Source organism: Tenrec ecaudatus, chromosome 1 (genome assembly GCF_050624435.1).
Source record: "Tenrec ecaudatus isolate mTenEca1 chromosome 1, mTenEca1.hap1, whole genome shotgun sequence".
Lineage (NCBI taxonomy): Eukaryota > Metazoa > Chordata > Mammalia > Afrosoricida > Tenrecidae > Tenrec > Tenrec ecaudatus.
The window spans coordinates 232,138,302-232,158,074 of record NC_134530.1 but is presented as its reverse complement, the minus strand read 5'-3'; the positions used below and the strand labels follow the sequence as shown (position 1 = coordinate 232,158,074).

At 46.2% G+C, this 19,773-nt stretch overlaps 1 long non-coding RNA gene and 1 pseudogene across 1 annotated transcript in view; both read left to right on the top strand.

Annotated features, from left to right (window-relative positions):
• Positions 1 to 19,773, top strand: part of LOC142437369 (uncharacterized) — a 93,600-nt gene that overhangs the window by 41,778 nt on the left and 32,049 nt on the right. The gene's annotated exons all lie outside the window — the stretch shown is intronic.
• Positions 17,050 to 19,773, top strand: part of LOC142429611 (serine/threonine-protein phosphatase PGAM5, mitochondrial-like) — a 7,092-nt pseudogene continuing 4,368 nt past the window's right edge.

Below are 19,773 nucleotides of genomic sequence, written 5' to 3'. Positions count from 1 at the left end.
TCAGCAACATCTGGAAACTGGTTAGAAATTAAGATTCTTGGGGTCCAGCAATCGGGGTTTTAATAAAACTTCCTGGCCATTCTGGTATCTCCCCAAGTCTGAGAATGACTACAGCACCAGAACTTGAAAAGAGCTTGGAAAGGAAGCAAGAGGAAGTCCTGGTGGCCTTCCTCTGTCCCCTGGTGGCCTTCTTCTGAGGACTGCCTGTGTTCCTGCCCGACGGCCTCATAGCAAACCCTCGTGGTCTGCTGGAGCTGTTTTCAAAGGATTTCTGAGTTACAGCACTCTGGGTCGCCAACTAGGGACATTCAAAGAAAAGTCAGTTCTGACTCGCCCATACCCCTGCCTCAGCACCTGCCCCTTTGTGCAATCCCCAGGATGCTGGCCGTGACTCATGCCCCACCCACCTACCTCTCCTGGCCAGAGACCATGCCAAGGCACAGTGGGTTCTGAAGCGTGTGTCTGAGCATTCAACCAAGGGGGTAATTAGATCTGTGCATAAATATTTTTGTGCACAGATAGAGATCTCAGTATTATGCCTATAGGTCAAAGTGGTGGCAGGGAACCACCCAAATAGCCAAGAATTGGAATGCTTTTCCCCCCACGTGATGATGTTTTCCCCGTACAATTAAGTTCTATACAGCCATCTAAAATGATGATCATCAAGAACTGGTATCAAGGGCAAAATGGCCAACTCTATAATGTCACATGATAAAAGGTGGACACAAAATAGTACAATATGTAAATATATTTATATATGATGATGGGGAAATAGATCTATGTGCATATATTTATAGGGTTAGTATTAAGGTAGCAGATGGACATTGGGCCTCCACTCATGTACTTCCTCAATGCGGGAACACTTTGTTCTATTAAACTGGCATTCCATGATGCTCACCTTCCCAACACAATCACCGAGGACAAAGTGGGTGCATAAACATATGTGATGAAGAAAGCTGAAGGTGCCCGACTAGCAAAAGATATCTCGTCTGGAGTCTTAAAGGCTTGAAGGTAATCAAGCAGCCATCTAGCTGAGAAACAACAAAGCCCATATGGAAGAAGCACATCAACTTGTATGATCACGAGGTGTCAATGGGATCAAGTATCAGGCATCAAAGAACAAAAAATCATATCATTGTGACAGGGGGAGTGTGGAGTGGAGACCCAAAGCCTATCTGTAGGAACTGGACATCCCTTTATAAAAGGGTCTCGGGGAGGAGACCAGCCAGTCAGGGTGCAATGTAGCACCAATGAAACATACAACTTTCCTCTAGTTCTTTAATGCTTCCTCCCCTCCCCCCCTCACTATCATCCCAATTCTACCTTAAAATTCTGGCTAGACCAGAGGATGTACATGGGTACAGATAAGAGCTGGAAACACAGGGAATCAAGGACAGATAAACCCCTCAGGACCAGTAATGAGACTAGAGATACCAGGAGGGGAAGGGGAAGGTGGGGGAGAAAGGGGGAACCGATCACAAGGATCTACATATAACTCCCTCCTGGAAGACGGAAAACAGAAAAGTAGGTGAAGGGAGACATTGGACAGTGTAAGGCATGAAATAGTAATAATAATTTATAAATTATCAAGGGTTTATGAGGGAGGAAGGGAAAAGGAGGGGGGAAGTGAGCTGATACCAAAGGCTCAAGTAGAAAGCAAATGTTTTGTAACGATGATGGCAGTAAATGTACAAATGTGCTTGACACAATGGATGGATGAATGGATTGTGATAAGAGTTGTACGAGCCCCCAATAAAATGTTTTTAAAATAGTATGTACAGAATAAACTAATGTATGTACATAGAAAAGTTCTAGAAGTAAACATACACAATAGTCTGAGCATTTCTCATCCATAACAAAGGTTTTTCTTTATACTTTTGGTATCTTCCAATTTCCTCTATCCTTTTAGTCATATATATATATACATATATATATACATATATATATTCTGTTTTATTTATTTATTTGAAAAACATTTATTGTGAAGTATGGCCATCAGTCAGTTTTAAAGTTAACTATGCTCGATGTTGCTGTTTTGTTTTGTTTTCACGTGGTATTTCTGTTCAGCCGCTGGGGTGGCGCCGTGGGTCACGAGGTGGGTTGCTAACCACAGGGCAGCAGTTGGACCACCAATGACTTCTAGGGAGAGAGATGCGGCTTTTACATTCGTCAAAAGTGACAGTCTCAAAAACCCACAGAGCTGTTCTACTCTGCCTGAGGGGGTTTCAATGAGTCAGAATCTTGTTGGTGACCGCGAATTCTTGCTGCCTGAGCCCTGGTAATAGAGGCCAATGGGTGGTGTCAGATGTGGGACCACCTGGAGCCACTGATAAGCCTAAAGTACAGAAAATACACTTTGGTCAGAAACATTTCTTTCTGATAAAAAATTAGGTAGAAGTCTCTAGTTACCCTTTTATACTGAAGGATAATACACATGGCCCCAAATTCCTTGCCATTACTCCCACAGAGACATGGGGTACACCTCCCCTCACATTGAACGTGGGCTGGCTCTCTGACTTGTTTAGACCAACCAGATGTGGCATAAGTGAGATGGTGCCTTGGGAAGTCATGCCTTAAATAGTGTAGCTCACACCATGCCTCTGGGAATGCTCCTTCTTAGCATCCAGTGGCCACACCCCAGAAGCTCAAGACACCACGGAGAAAAGCACCGGTACAGCAGACCCGTTGTTGTTAAATACTTTGGGGCACTTTTTAAAATTGCAATTCATTTTATTGCATCTCATGGGCATTGCATTTTTTGTTGTTTTAAGTTGGGATTTCATGTATGTATCATATGATTCCATATTTCAATCATGTCAAGTAGAATTGTACAATTGCTACCACAGTTTCCAAACATTCTTTTTCTAATGGTCTCCTTGACAATGCCTCCCGTTTACATCACCCCCATCACCACTGTACAGCCCCCACTTCTCCCAAACCCTGTTCTCCTAGATCAAGTCCACCCTGTAGCATAGGGGAGATCTACTGACAAAGTGTTAACTGCTTAGGTCGGATTTCTGCCTTTGATCCTCCCTACTCCTCCCCCACGTACTCTATTTGGTGACCACCGTCCTCCCATCCCTCAATGTTAGACAGGGGAGTGCTCCGGAGGCTGATTTCCTAGGTCGTTCCTCAAATGAACCTCGAGCTCCCACTGCCATCCATCGCCTTCTGCACCAGATTCTCACAGTGCAGGCTCTGACACCGATCCCTCCTTTGACTTTGGGTGATATGGATTTCAATCCTTCGGTGACTGATGATGGTGTGCTTCTTCCACGTGGGATTAGTTGACACCAATGAACACTTAGATGGTTGCTTGTTTGGAGACAAGCCTTTAAAACCCCAGATGCTATTTTATCTGATAGCTGGGCACCATCTAAATCCCTCGCCACATTTTGCTGTAGCACCATATCTTCTGTGTTCTCTTCCTGAGGGTGAATATCAAGAAGGCCCCTGATGTAAGAACTCATTATTCTTAAGTTGGAACTAGGATTTAGTACAAGCCCCAAACCCATAAATACTTTGGGGCACGTTCTAAATTTTCCACAATAACCATGTATGTGTTAGTTCGAGTAGATAGAGAAACAAATCCATAGACACTCCTCTGTGTATAGGAAAGAGCTTTATTTAAAGAGTAATTGTAAATTAAGAAAACATCCCAGCTCAGTCCAGATCAAGTCTATAAGTCTGATATTAGCCTATATGTCCAGTACCAATCTATAAAGTCCTCTTCAGACTCATGAGACACATTCAATGATGCTGGATGCGGGAGGCCAGTGAGTGGGAATTCTTGTGGATCCAGTGGCGTTGTAAGCATCTCAAGGTTGGCAGGGGTCTCCACGTGGCTCGTCCAGCTCAGGGCACTAACGTAGCTCCATGTGTCTTATCAGCTGCAATGTCTCCCACAGAGTGAGCAGAGAGAGAGTGTGTCCCCTGCCTTTAAGAAGGAATACCAGAGTTCCCAGAATCCTCAGGAGAAGGCCATGCCCACACACAGGCTTCATTGGGTGTGACCTGATTGACAGGCTAGACTCCACCCCTTCACTCTCAATGCTCTCAAATTGACAAATGATCACATAACTACCACAATGTACTACTTTTATAAATAAAAAAAAATAAGGTGTTCATTTGGGGTCAGTTACTTTACACCTGCATGTCTCAGTTTCCCACTTCTCTGTGTTACTATACTAGAGCTGGTAGCACAAGGCAAAGCCAGACCCCATGCCTGCCCATGCCCATCTCCACCCCCTTGCTCACAGCCACCATTTGGGGGGCCTTCCCGCACTCCCAATGGGGAGAGTATGATTATTGACTGCAACTCCACAAAATATTTCCTGCTTTGACCTCCTCTACCATATTGCTCATCTAGGATCAAATGGGTCTGTTGCCCATTTTATTCTTTTCATTGTTTTACCACCTCTGTTGGGGGCTTCAACAATGAGCTGGCTTGTCATACTGGCACAGATTCAGGGTGAGTGCTTCCTGCGTAAGTCTAACAAGAAGCTAGAGCAGACAGGGCCATTAGGGTGCCCAGGTAAGATGGAGGCTGGCCTGAGCTGACCACTGGCATGCTACCCTGAGGCCATCACGAGCTCTGACAGCTGATAGTCCTAAGTCAAGCCCAGGGGCAGGCTGGATTTAGACAGGGTCAGTCAGTCAGAAAATAACACACTAGCCCAGCACAATATTAGCCTGTAGAAGATAGGCACCAAATACTTGTCAAGTGGAGGAATAAATGTAACTTCATTACACCGTCTACCAGTGCCAAGGGTCTAGGCACAAAGGGTCTGAGGAGAGGCCTGGTGCCGCACAGAGGTCTGAATCCACCTTTATGCTGAAAGGCTGTCACTGGGGTCTTCACCTCTCAGGCCTGAGCCTCCTGTCCTCATCAACAGTGGGACGTGAATGTCTTCACCCTGTGGGTGTGTTTTATGATTGCATCTGTTTTCTAGGCTGTGGAGACAAAGTGCCACACAGAGTGTGGCTGTAAACAACAGCAATGCTTTGTCTCGCAGCTGGGGAGGCTTGCAGACCACATGCAGCATGTCGGCAGGGCCATGCTCTCTCTCCCAAGGCTGTAGAGCAGCGGTTCTCCACCTTCCTTACGCTGCGACCCTGTCAGAGTGCCTCATGCTGTGGTGACCCCCCAACCATAACATTATTTCCATGGCTACTTCAGCACTGTCATTTTGCTCTTCTTATCAGGAGACCCCTGCGAAAGGGTTGTTCAACACCCAAAGGGGTCGCGACCCACAGGTTGAGAACATTGCTGTGAAGGAAGGCCCCCTTCCTTGTCTCCCAGCTTCCGATAGCCTCTGCCCCACTTGGCTTGCTGATACATCGTCACACAGGCAGAGCTTCTCTGTCTCTGTCTCTGCATCTCTGTTCCTCAACACCATTCACAGTGGATTGAGATCCACCTTATTCTGCAACGACTTCATGTCATTTCCAAACAGGGTCATGTTCACAGGCACCGGAGGTCAGGATTTCAACAGACATGTTTGGTGGGCACAGCCCAGTCCCGAGCTCTGATCCTCACTGAGATAGAGTAAAGGATAATCCATAGTCTGACCCAATATGCTGTGACCCTGGTGAGCACCAGTGTGGGGAGCTGGGGCATGCTACCACTGACTTAGCAACCCGAGAAGGTCACTGGGCACCAGCCCTGGTTGGCACTAGCCTTGGTTGGAAGTTGAGGCTGCCCGCCTCTTGCCTTGCCTGGCTCAGGAGCTGACCAGGGCTGGGCCTGGAGGCAGAAACATTCAGGGGGCTGGCATCCAAGGCCACAAGGCTAGTAGAAAGGTCTTGATCCTGAGGACCAATGGGATCCTTAAACAGGAGTAGAGTGTCTCTTTATGAGGAACAGAGCTGGTCTGGAGCCTTGTGTGGAATGTTGTTTACTTCCAGGGATCTGTCTCCACATGGAGTTCTCACAGATGTTTGCAAGCTGTGCTCCTAGGTCACCCAGGTACGCCAGTAAACACTGTTTTCTTCAGGGTGGTTCCCCAATGCCATGCCAATGGCCCGAGGTCCCAAAGGCAGGTCGTTTTCAGAAATGGAGGTACTTTCCATACACACACATACCATATTGTCATACCCACCTGGCTGGTCTTCCTGGAGCTCTCTTGTTGTCGAGTCCCTTAATTGGAACACGTACCTACATTGTTGTCGGTCACCTGGTCAACCGCCAACCCTGTCCTTCCCACCTGCATCTCAGGACGGATTTGCTGGCCCGACACTTCCCATGGGCTAACAGCAGCTTCTGCCTTGGTCACCTCTGGGCTTCGTGAGTTTGTATCAGCCCCTGAGCTTACTTGGGGTGGAGTTGTGTCTAACTCATCTTTCTGCTCTATGCAGATTCCAGCACTGTGCCTGCCACATAGCAGGTGTCAATCACAAGGTATAGCAGATGCTGCGTTAGCCACCCACAAGCCCTTCCCTAACTTCTCCTGTGCCTCTTCCACCGTGAGGCTGGAGACAACAGAGTCGGTTCCCAGCTACTCTTGCAGCATCGAGGTGGTTAGGAGAAACACGTTTGGCCAGGAAAGATGTAAGTGGGAGGCTCTGAGGAAAGGTGTCTTTCCAAAGTAGAGGCAAACTTCTGTAAGCGAAAGTCTTGGCTTCATTTGCACTACTTCTTCTTCATGCCTGGAATGCAGGTGTGGTGCCTGGAGTTTCAAGAACTACCTTACAACCATGAGACTCTAGGCTACAGTCAGAAGGGGCAAGTGAAAAAGAAGAAAGCATATGTTGGCCCTTTGTCAATAACATCACCAGTGTTGCTAAGCTGACACGTCAACCTGGTTGGCCCAAGACTAAGGGGTGTTCAAGCCCTGGTGGTACAGTGATTAAAGCACCTGACTGCTAACTGAAAAGTTGGCAATTCAAGCCCATCAACTGATCCTCTAGTTCCCAACCTGTATGTCCTGACCCCTTTCACAGGGGTCGCCCAAGACCACCGGAAAGCACATATCTCTGATGGTCTTAGGAAGCGAGACACTGCTCCTCTTATCTGTCTCCAGGCAGGTCCGCCCACATGCAGATACGCCACATACTATACTCAGCGTGATGACATCATCACACCAACCCCATCACCTACACCCCTTACAAATTCAGGTATATGTGACAGGGTTGGCACCATAATGTACTTATCCAGACTAGTCACACGTGTAGAGAGCAGCTACTGTGTAGAAAGCAGCTGCTGTATTGAAACAGCTACTCTGTTAAAAGCAGCTACTGTGTTGAAAGCAGCAGCCTTGGAGGTAAAACGACACTTCATGAATTATAATTACTGGGTAAATGTAAAATCATGTACTGCAAAATCATCAACTGCTGCAAAAAATATATATCTGTACCATGGGAACTTAATTTGGATGCTGATCGTCGTTTTATATTCAGCTGTGGTTATGTTCAGTTTGTAACAATGAAAATACATCTTGCATATCAGATACACACATGACAATTCATAACAGTAGCAAAATTACAGTTATGAAGTAGCAATGAAAATAAATTTATGGTCGGAGGTCTCCACAACATGAGGAACAGTATTAAAGGGTCACAGCATTAGGAAGGTTGAGAACCACTGCTCTAGAGAAAGAGGTGGTAGTCTGCGACTGCAGAGATAACAGCCTTGAAAGCACTGTGGGGGCAGTTCTGTGTCCCACAGGTTTCTTCCAGGTTGTAATCAATTAGACAGAAGTGAGCTTAGGTTTTGTTGGTTTGTTTGAGGGTTTTCCTAGGATGTGGGATTGGGAATGCTAAAATTCCTGGGAAAACCTGGGAGTCACCTTACCCCAGCCCTGGGTGGCTTATTTTCAGGGGTTTCTAATTCAACAACAACAAAATTAAGTCTCAGCCTTTATTGTCAGGTTTTGTGCTATTTGTAGGCAACTTTATAGTTGATGCTCAAGGTATCATTCAGCAACTCTGGCCACTGGTGCTAGTCGCTTTCACGGCGGTGCCTCCACAGTGGGTTTTGTTATCCCTGTTGTTATCCAGCTTCCAAATTCTGGCATAATGCAAATGCCACAGTGGCTTTAAAGATCAGAAATTAATTTTCTCAGAGTTCTGGAGATGTAAGTGGGAGGCTCTGAAAGTCAACATCAAGGTCTGGGCCATGTTGATTCCTCCTTGTTGGCAGCTCCCTTGGTTCCTTGACTTGTGGATAATCCTTGCATGGCACACCTTAAGAGAAAAACAAGGTTTATTACTCCCATAAACAGTTACCCTCTTGGAAACTCAGGGGCAGTTCTACCCTGTTCTATAGGGTTGCTATGAATTGGCTTCAACTCAGTGGCAGTCCGTTTGGTTTTATTTTGTTTTGGTGTGTCTGCTCTGTCCCTTTATTGCTCAGAAGTTATTAGGCTTAGGACCCACTCCCACACTGATGTGGAGTGGGCTCATTAACATAACAAAGAACCCCTTATCCTAAACAGAATTATACCCATTATTGCAAGGTTAGAATTCCAGCACTGTGTGTGTGTGTGTGTGTGTGTGTGTGTGTGTGTGTGTGATGGCCGTGGGGGTCTAATCAAGTTTATAACACCATTTTACAAGTAGGGAAATGGAAACTCCAGGAATTCAGCTCAACTGTTACATAGTAGAGCCAGAACTTAAATCTGTGTCATATACTTCTCCTTACCCAATGTGCTCTGACTCAGTTTCTTTTAACTCAATATTAACTTAATGTTTTTTTGAGAAGAGCGAATCACGCTTTTCAAATGAACAAAGTCAGTGAAAGATATAATCACCGTCTTTTATTGCTTCTTTCTGGACAGCTAATGAAATCTGGTTGTTCTGATTGATTTCTCCATCATTCTTCATTGTGAATAAATGAGTAATCTGTTGATATTGATAAAATTTTACAAAATTATTTTTTAGTTTGTTCTAGTTTTTAATATTTCCTGTCTTTTGGTTGGGGTTTTTATTTTGTTTTACTGTTGTTCTTGTTGTTGTTGTTATTTGTTTGTTTAATGTTTTTCCGTATATGAAATCCAGGATAGGTAAATGGTACCCTAGGGGTATGGCAGGGGAGGTTGGGGTGGGGCAAATGGGGATCTAATTACGATGACAAGAGGCAAGAAAATGTCCTAAAACTGATTGTTGTCATGTTTGTGCGACTTTTCTTGATGTGATTGCACTATTGAATTGTATGTGTGAACTGTATAAAGCTGTTGGATAAATAAACAGAAAATTATATCTGAGTGGTTAAAAGGCACACAAAGAGATGTAGTGCCAAGTCTCTACCCCGTGGTTGTATGAGGAGCGCCAGGGACACATTCATTAGTTTGAACTTGGTGGTTTTGAAGGTGACTATCAATGATAATCCCTTAAATTTGTATTTGGCTTTTGAGATGACAAAATGCTTTTCAAATATATCGTCCTGTTAAGGCTGAGTTATGGACAGGTTCCTTCAGATCCCTTCTCAGTCACAGCTCTGGGGAGATTTTCCCTTATCGAGGCCCTTCCACCTCCCCCACCCCACTTCCCATGCACAGTCATCTCCATGGGCCTTTGCCCCTTTGCCAAGCTCTTGGCCTGGGTGACTCCTGGCTCTGTCACTACATGGTGACATGCACTCCCAAAAGATGCTCCTCTCAGTCTGCTGAAGTCCTGTGCCAGCACAAATGGAGCGACCGGGGATATCTGACTCTCATTCACTCTCACAGTTTGCATGTCTGGCTACAGCTGCCCCTTATTAAGAGTAACATTTATGAAGGTCTGTAGTGGCATGAGCTAAGAGTCTCAGTGGCATAGTGGTTAAACATTGGGCTGATGATTACAATTTCAGTAGTTCAAAACCATAAAGGGTTACAGTCTCAGAAACTCATAGGGGCAGTTCTACCCTGCCTTATAGGGTTGTTAGAAGTGGAAATCAACTCACCGGCAGTGAGATCTTTGTTTTGTTAATGAAAAATAAAACCTGTAAAATATCTAGCAATGATATATCAGATAAAGGGATAATTTCAAAAATCTGTAGAGAACTACACTATCTTAATAAAAAAAATACAACCCAATCAAAAATGAGTACAAACATGAACAATTTACTAAAGATCACATCCAGGTGGCCAACAACCATATGAAAAAAATTTGTATTCACTAGTAGTAAGAGAAATACAAATTAAAGCAACAGTGAAATACCACTTCACAACAACATTCTTAGCAAAGCTTTTTAACATACAATAATAAATGCTGGGGAGGCCATGGAGAGATTACCACACTCGCCCATTGCTGGTGGACTGTCGGACTGCACAGCCACTGTGGACATCAGTATGGAGCTTCCTTAAACACAGGTCAGGCAAGTACCTCCCCATCCAGCATTCTCTCTACTGTGTGCACAGCCTAAAGAAACCAAGGATGCAACACAAACGGACCTAACCCCACCTATGTTTACTGCCGAACTTTTCATATGGCAAACATATGGAAACAGCCCAAACCCCCAATTATAGAGGAATGGATAAACAAGCTCTGGTATTTTCAAACAATGGAATACCATGCATCAATAAACAACTATAAGAACTCAAGCATCATAAGGCATACACAAAACTAGAGAACATTATCCTTAGCAACATTAGTCAACGCCATAAAGGCAAATATTCACTGACACCAGTTTTAGAAGGAAAAATCATTTTCACGCCAAAGAATAAAACTGTGAAGATGGTAAGGAGGCCAGGAGTGGGGATGGACAGGAAATGAGGGGAGGTGGAGGGAGGCTGGGAGAGGGGAAAAAAAGAAACCCGCTTATGATGGGTTTAACAGGATACTATCCATTGATTTCATTTGATGAGATGAGCTATGTAACTACACAGAATATGCTTTCCTTTTTCTTTCATATAAGACTCAGCTTTACATACAGGAGCAGTTGCATATTGAGAAAACATCCCAGCCCAGTCCAGATCAAGTCCATAAGTCTGACATTAGTCCATTGTCTGATGCCAATCTATAAAGTCCTCTTCAGACTCATGAAACACATGCAATGATGCCGAATGCAGGACGATCATAGGCCAGTGGATGGGAAGTCTTGTGGATCCAGTGGTGGTGTGAGCATCTCAGCGCTGGCAGGGGTCTCCATGTAGCTCTTTTAGCTCCAGGGTTTTATGGCAGCTCCATGTGTCTTGACAGCTGCAATGTCTCTTAGGACATTGAAGTGAGCCGAATATGTTTTTCTTAAGAAACAAATAGGAGAGAGTGAAGGCTCACAGCCTTAAAAACCCTCCAGATCCCTTACCCCTTGGTCCTAAACAGTGGGCTAAGTGGCTGGAAAAAAAGGGAAAGTAAAACTGAAATTTTCAAACATATAGGGGGAGGGAGGCCAGGCGAGCAGAATACACAGAGCCCCGAGGAGCTCCGGGGCAGGTGGTTAAGGGCTTGGCTGATAAACAAAAGGTTGGCAGTTTAAACTGACCCGTCAGCTTTGCTGGAGAAGGACTTGAGGATGTGCTTCCACAGACCCACCAAAACCAGACCCATTGCAATCAAGTCCATCTCAGAGAAAATGCACAGGACAGACTAGAACTGGCTCCACGTGTCTTCCAAAACAGCAGTCAGGCTTTCCTGAAGCAGACTGCAGCCCTTTGGTTAGCACCCAGCACTTAACACTATCAGAACTACTCCTGATAAAGATTAGTCTAGAAAACCCTCCTGGGCAGTTCCACTCTGTCACACGTAGTCACCGTGAGTCAGAGTCAGCTCACAGGCACTCAACAACACAACAGAGGAAGTGAGGCCATGTTCAGATGGCGCATTGGTGGCAAGTGGTTTGTTTGGCTGCCATCTGTGAGGTCAGCAGTCCACTGGGAAAGGATGTGCCTTTGTACACCCATAAGGAGATACCATCTCAGCAACCCACAAAGGCAGTTCTACCCTGTTTACATGGCAACCTGGAGGGTTGCTATGAGTCGGTATCAACTTGATGGCAGTGAGTGAGGTGGTGTCAACAAGTAACACACTTGGCTATAAACTGCAAGGTTGGAGGTTAGGGGTTAAGAGTCCATTCACCCCGAGGTGGCTCAGAAGGAAGACCTGGTAATCTACTTCTAAATGCTCAGCCATGGAGTGCAGTTCTGCTCGGACGCACATGGGGTGGCCAGGAGACAGCTACCTTGGACTTCTGGTTCTTTATAGTCTTAGTTCATATACTGAAAATGCTCAGAACCAAGCCTATGCATACATACAAAACCTCCTGTCAGTATCTCAGGATTTCCTCCCTCTCAGAATGACTGCACCTCTTCCCCCAGGTTGCATCCAGCCAGCTTCCTAAGCCAGAGTCTCCACAGCATCATCCTGGACTCCTTTTCTTCCATCCTTGTCCCCAGATTCACTGACCACCCACCAACCCAGCCTGCCTCTAGTGCTGTTGTTAATGCTACCCCTCCCCCTCTCTGCTGGTCTCCGGCCCCATGCTCACCATCCTAGCTTTCTGCAATCTCCCTACAACCAGCCTCTAGTTCTGCGCTAAGGTGGGCTAACCATGGGCTGCTGTCTGAAAAATCAAGCCCCTCCCCCAGGCACTCTGAGGGAGAAAGACAAAGGTGTCTGCTCCCATAAAGATCTTGTCTGGGAAACCAACCTGAGGGAACAGTTCTGTCCTCTGGGCTTGCTATAAGTTGTAATCGGCTTGATGACCATGGTTTAGTTTGTTGTTGTTGTTCTTTGTTGTTTTTGAGTCTTGCTCCGCTTCAGTCCATTCTCACATTTCAGTCAGGCTCTTTTTTTTTTTTTTTAGTTAAAAAAAAAAATCCTTAAAGCTTCCAATTTTCTGTCATTTACCTCAGGAAACAATTTTATCCCCTTCCTGATCTGACTCCTGCTCACCTCCCCAGCCTCATCCAGACCCCACCCACCATCACCTGCCAGCGATTCCTGTTCCATCAAGTGCACACCCTCTCTTTTACCTCCAGGCCTGGCACATGCTGCGGTGATGTTTAATTTGTAACAATTAATACCAGGCTACATCCAAGGAGTTAGAAATGGAAGCTGTCCCAAATGTCCAACTCTTCCAAGAGACTGCTTTGCCCTATTCCCCCCACTTCTCCCTTGTGTACACTCCCTCCTGTCTCTGAGTTCTGTAACTCACTGCAGTGTCCCACAGAAACTCAGGAAATTTTGAGGAAATGTCTCCTGTCATGGTGTTCAGGTTTGGGACCATTCAGTCCAAAACCAAAGATCAGACAGAGGGGAGCCACGCTCAGGGTCCAGAGCCAGAAGCCAAAAATGTCCAAAAGCCATAGCGGGTCTCCTTGCTTTTACTCTAGCTCCGCCAGGAAACAGAAGCGTGGCTTTCCAGAGAGTGAGGTGCTGTGTGTCGACCTGCATGGTGGCACCCTTGGATATCCAAGGATAGCAAAGAGTGTGGCCTGGTTCACCCCTGATGGGGTCTTCAGCATATCCTCAGGGAAACAGAGTGAGGCCTGGTTCGCACTCAGTCCTAAAGGGGCGTTTTTTTTCTTTTTAAAGAGAGAAAAAGTTGTGTTAGCATCTAACTCACCTATCATACCATCATGAAGAAGAATTGTGCAATCGTCACCACAATCAATTTCAGAACATGTTCTTTTTCCTCATACTCATTGGTGTTAGCGCCCCATTTCTCCCCAACCTCCCTTGTCATGTTCCTTGATAATTATTGGTCTCGTACTGCCTATAGATTTGCCTATCCTGGATTTCATATGTGGGAGAAAGATGAGGCTTTCTACTCCTATAAAGAAACTCACAGCGACAGCTCTGCCCTGTCCTAGATGGTCACCAAAAGCAGAATCAACTCGATGGCAGTGATTTGGGGTTTTTTTGGTTTAAATTTCATAGGCAGAAAATCAAACACAACAAGAGACAAACCAACAAAAATGACAAATCAAAGTGGCGAAAGCCTCAATTGTGAAAAGCAGAAAGTATTAAAACCTAAAATAACTTTAAAATAGATCCAAAGGCAGAACAAACGAGAAGCTGTTACATTTTAATCTAGCTACGTGAGCTGAAATCAACTTTACAATGCTCTCTGTCTTTAGATGGACTATTCACATGCCTAGACTGTGCTCAGAGGAGACCCACTGCAAATTAATTCTTATGGAGCCCCTGCAAATGAATGTGGGGCTTTTTCTTTAATTAAATACTTTTATTAGGGGCTCTAACATCTCTTATCACAATCCATAATTCATCCATTGTGTCAAACACATTTATACATATGTTGCCATCATCATTTTCAAAGCATTTTCTTTCTACTTAAGCCCTTGATATCAGCTCCCTATTTTCACCCTCCCTCCCTCATGAACCCTTGATTAGTGATAGATCATTATTTTCATATCTTACATTGTCCTCTGTCACCCTTCACCCACTTTTCTGTTGTTTGTCCCCCTGGGAGGGGGTTATAGGCTGATCCTTGTGATCCATTCCCCTATCTCCCCCCACCTTCCCCGTATCTTCCTGGTATCTCTGTTCTCATTCCTGGATTCACTGTGTTGCAGGCTCTTATCTGTAGCTGTGTACGTGTTCTTGTCTAATCCAATTGTAAAGTATAATTGAGGTCATGACTGTGGCTGGTGGTGGTGGTGGAAGCATTAAAGAACTAGAGAAAAAAATGTATGTTTCATCGGTCCTATACTGCATCCTGACTGGCTCATCTCTTCCTTGTGACATTTCTGTACGGGGATTTGTCTACAGATGGGCTTTGGGTCTCCACTCCATGTTACACCCCACCCCCCGCACCACAATTCACATTGGTATGATTTTGTTTCGAGTCTTAGATGCCTGATTCCTGATCCCATCGACACCTCATGATCACACAGGCTGGTGTGCTTCTTTTATGTGAGCTTTGTTGCTTCTCAGCTAGATGGCCACTTGTTTGTCTTCAAGCCTTTAAGACTCCAGACACTATATCTTTTGATAGCTGGGTACCATCAGCTTTCTTCACCACATTTGCTTATACACCCATTTTTGTCTTCAGCGATCATGTCAGGAAGGTGAATATCAAGAATGCCAGATTATTAGAACAAAGTGTTCTTGTGTTGAGGTAGTATTTGAGCTGAGGCCCAATGTCCATCTGCTACCTTAATCCTTAACATATAGATATAAGTACATAGATCTATTTCCCTATCATTGTATATAGATATATCTACATATGCACATGCCTGTATTTAGATCTCTATAAATATCCTTTTCCTGTTAGATATCCTTTTCCTGTTAAAGATCATTTTCCTTTGCTTTCCTCTTGTCCCACCATCATGTTCAGCCTTCTTTCAGGTTTAATAATTCTTCACTGTTACATTGCCCTTGATTAAGCTCCACTAGGCATCCTATGCCCTTCTCTCCATTGATTTAGTTCACTTGTTGTTCCCTTGTCCCTGGGTTGGTTGACACCTCCCAGTTCCTTTCACCCACCCAGCCCTTCTCCTGTGTCCCCCCCAGAACCGTCGGTCCCGTTGTTTGCGTCTCCAAATTGTTTATCAGATTTGGGGCTTTCACTGTCATTCACAGCCTTCTGCAAACCATGTGCTCGAACTTTGAGCTCTGATGCCATTCCCTCCTTCAGAGTTGCCTTTGATTTACAATAATTGGTTTACAGTACCAGGGGTCTCAAACTTTTTAAACAAGGGGGCCAGTTCACTATCCCTCAGACCCATTGGAGGGCCGGACTATAGTTATAAAAAAAATACTACGAAAGAACAATAGGGCAATGAGCAGCAGACATTAAGGGCTCAAGTAGAAGGCAAATGTTTTGAGAATGATGATGGCAACAGATGTATATATGCTCTTGACACAATGGATGGATGTATGGATTGTGATAAGAATTGTATGAGCCCCCAATAAAATGATTTAAAAGAAAAAAGAAGAAGAAAGTAAGTAAATGCCTACAAAAGAATGATGGCAACGTATGCACAGATAGGCCGGATACAATTGATGTACAGATTGTAATAAGAGTTATAAGAACCCCTGATAAAATGATATTTTAATTAAAAATAAAATAAAATGGCCCTCACTCTGGTTCCAGTCACCATGGGAGAGGTGAGCACTTGCAAAAAAAAAATACTACGAATAAATCCCTATGCACACTGCACATATCTTATTTTGAAGTAAAAAAACAAAATGGGGCAAAAAAACACCCAGCAGACTGGATAAATGTCCTAGGCGGGCCACATGCGACCCACGGGCCGTAGTTTGAGGACACCTGGTTTACACAAACTGGTATGCCTCTTCCGTGTGGACTTAGTTGATATCTCTTAGCTCTTATTTTAAGATAAGCCTTTAAGACACCAGATGCTGATACCTGATTTCTGATACCTGATGAGGAGGACGATGGACAGCAGGTGCCCGTGGCCAGTTTCACGGTGGAAGTGACCATGGAACTGGCACATCGGTAGATGTTTAGCCTTTAGCTGGAGCATGAGGTAGGGGGTTGATAAGGAGGTGAGGAGGAAAGCTGTTTCCAAAAGAAGATAGAGTACGAATGACGGCTCAGAGCCGCGTCGAAGCTGCCCTGAGCAAGGAAGCAGTGATGTGTGTATAATAATCTGAGGACTGGGGAGAAAGGGCCATTAAGAAGTGTGTATCCCCAACACCGTTCTTGCTGCTTGGCAACTCACACTGTGCTGCAGTAGAAATCTTTTCTCATTTCCTGCTCTCTCTGAAGCCTACCCCGCCTCAAGAACCCCGCCCTTCATGCAGCCTGCCTCAGATGGGGTACCAAAGAAATGGCTGCTGGATTCCATTCTGTTTTGCACACTAGCATTTAAAGATGTAACAAATCTCACCTTCCTACCAAATAGTCAACTCCATAAAGGTGGGGGACTGTGGTTTGTGGGATTCTTGCATTCCCCTGGGCATCCAGGCAAGAAACCAAGGCTGCTCTGTGAATACTCATTGACGCCACTGGGGCCTGGCTGGTTGCCCATTAAAATGCCATTCATGGGATTCCAACACTCCTCCCCGCCCCCGAGACTTGGCCATTCTGCATGGCTCACACCCTCTGCACTTCATTTTGCATAATTCTCCCCATAACCTGTTAAGTTAGTAGAGCAGATCATAGACCTTCCCTCCACCCACACACCTTTTATTAATGACATGCCGGAGGCCACAAAGCTGAAGGGGCAGCTGCAGGTCTTGGCCGCTGCTGCCCCAGTGCCCAAGCACGGAGCACCCAGGGAGGTGGGGACTCAGGCTCCATCAGCCATTATCAAAGACATGGAGCTCACACTTAACAGCTGACAGACCCCATTAACACAGAGTTCTCTGGCAGCCCTGCAAGGCCTGGACACCTGCTTCTACCCACGGTTTTTTTTTATTTTTTAATTTTCTGCCCTTTATGACTAAGGGAACTGGCAGATCCTTGCTCTCCTGCGCTGGGCCTTCTCCCTGTGTGTCCCCGGGAGAGCCCTGTGGCCAAGCTTTGATGAATGGGCCTCCTCCAGTGAGCGGGCAGTGACTGACGCCCTGCCACCCCACAGGCAGCCCCTCTGCATCACCCGCCAGCAGATGTGATTAGATGTGTGTGTCACCGTGCTTGGCAGCAATTCCGGGAGGCAGTGTGGCCTTTCTACATGCCATTGTCCTGTCGAGTGGCTACAATTTCATTTGGCTGCCAACTTCGCTGGCCTTTTGCATCCTCCTGGCCTGCCCCCTCCTCCCCCAGACAGTTTGGATCCCGCATGCACAGACCATGCTGTTGGGCCTTCTCTCTAAAGAACCTTGCCTGTGATCATTCTAGATAACGAAAGCATGCTTGCTGGCATTGTGGGGGGTGGGGGGGTGTCTTCTTGGGACACTTTATCCCTGTTGGTGCAGAAGAGGACTGACCAGGGTGTGGGGAGAGGCAGTAGCGAGGGGGATTCAGACATTTGCTCAATCCATAAATGTTAACTGAGCTCATGCTGTGAAGGATACTGATCAAAAGCCTTGTTCTCCTGGGGCCGATATTCTGGGGATGGGAAAGAGTGGAAAAAGAGACAAATACACTAAAAACTAGGTGAAGTAAAAAAATGAATACAAAAACAAAACTCCGGTGAAGTATGAAGAATCACCTTCTTTTGCATGATGACATCATGATGCACTGCCTTAGGAGAAGAGGCAGCTGCCGGACAAGATGGGCTGACACGGTCCGAGGCCGACGCAGAGCAGGGCGGCATTTCATTCTGTTTGCATGGGGTCCCTGTGAGTCAGAGCTCACTGGACAGCACCTAACAGCAACAATAACAACATCCAGATAAACAAAACGGGGATGGAGAACCTGCTACGTGGGACACGTAGCTACGTGGGACACTCTTCCCAGTGCGCCAATCAGAATTGGTGTGGCCTCCATGGAGTCGTTGTTTGGTTTTTGTTTTCTTTGTTGACATCACCTCTACCTTGTGGTATTGTGAACACTGCATCAAGTGCAGGTTTCCCGTAAAAGCCCACTTCCCTACCACCAGGCCAGGGTCTGGGGATCTGGCCCTGCTTAACCCTCAGGCCACACCCAGTCCTCCTATAAAGCTGAACTGTTTGCATTGCCAAGGTAAACGCTACATTTCAAGGCCTGGGGTCTTGGTTCCTGCCTCCTGCTGCCTAGGATGTCCTGCTCACCTGTCCTCTTACAGCTCACTCACTGACCCTGCACAACGCTGTTTGGGTGTCAACTTCTGCAGCCTCCCCTGAAGCCCAGACAGGGTCAGGTGACTTACCATGTCCCCGAGTGCCCACAGCGCCCGAAGCCTCTGTCCTTCCTTCCTCCCAGCAGAGTACCTAAGGCCTGTGTTCCTGCCATCCTGTAGTGGATGGGATTTGGTTGTGGGATACTTAGCAGCATCCTCTGCCTCTCCCCAAAGGATGCCCATTTCTGTCCCTCAACCCTGTCCTTCTTGTTTCTCTAGTTAATTGAAGCAGAAAACAAAGCTGGGTGACATAAAGGTGGTGGTTAGCAGCTGGCGAATGAACCATATGTGTGATCGTTAGGTTTTTTTGGTGCCAGTATGGCACCTGTAAAAAGATATGGATGAGAGCCTCCCAGATGGGCGGTGGGTGTGTGTCCCCCGCCTGACATCTGGGACCCCAACTGGGACAGGCGGGAACCAATGTCTCTTGTCAACATTTAGAAAAGGAATGTGGAGCCTGGAGAAGAACTGGTGTCCAGGCCGAGTCACTGCAAAGCCAAGGCTATGAGACATATCGTCCGCATTAGGCACTCCCAGTACCACATGGATAGCTCCCTGGAGAAGGACCGGTCCTTCACTCCTTTGGGTCATGAACAGGCTGCACTAACTGGTCTCTGACTAGCAAGCCTGGGGTCGAAGTTAGGCAATATTGTACATTCTTCAATGACTCGAGCCATAGAAACAAGCGACATCATCCACAAGCACCTACGTGCCAGTGGTGTGCAGAGTCAGCACAGACCTGCTCAGGGAAGGCACCCCCATTGAGCCCGACCCGCTCGTGACACACTGGAAATGAGAAGGTGTGTATTACGATGGGGCCCGAATTGAGGCTGAATTCCGGAACTACCTCCACCGGGCGGGATGCCAGGCAGGAAGAAGACAGTTGTGAGATCTTCATATGCCAATGCCATCCGCTACATCGTGTGCAGAGCCTGCAATGTCCACCCGAAGGCTGGCTCCGACTCTCTCTCAAAAATGGCAACATCACCCACCTGGTTATCTGACCCAATGGCAGGGTTGCACTGAGGACCCTTGGGGACACAGGGTTCATGCCTCCGAACAAGATCACCCAGTCCTGAGGGCTAGGCCATGGGTACCCCAGGCAGCCACTAGACACTCCTGTCCTCCTCCTAAGGAAACCACGACCACATGCATCTCC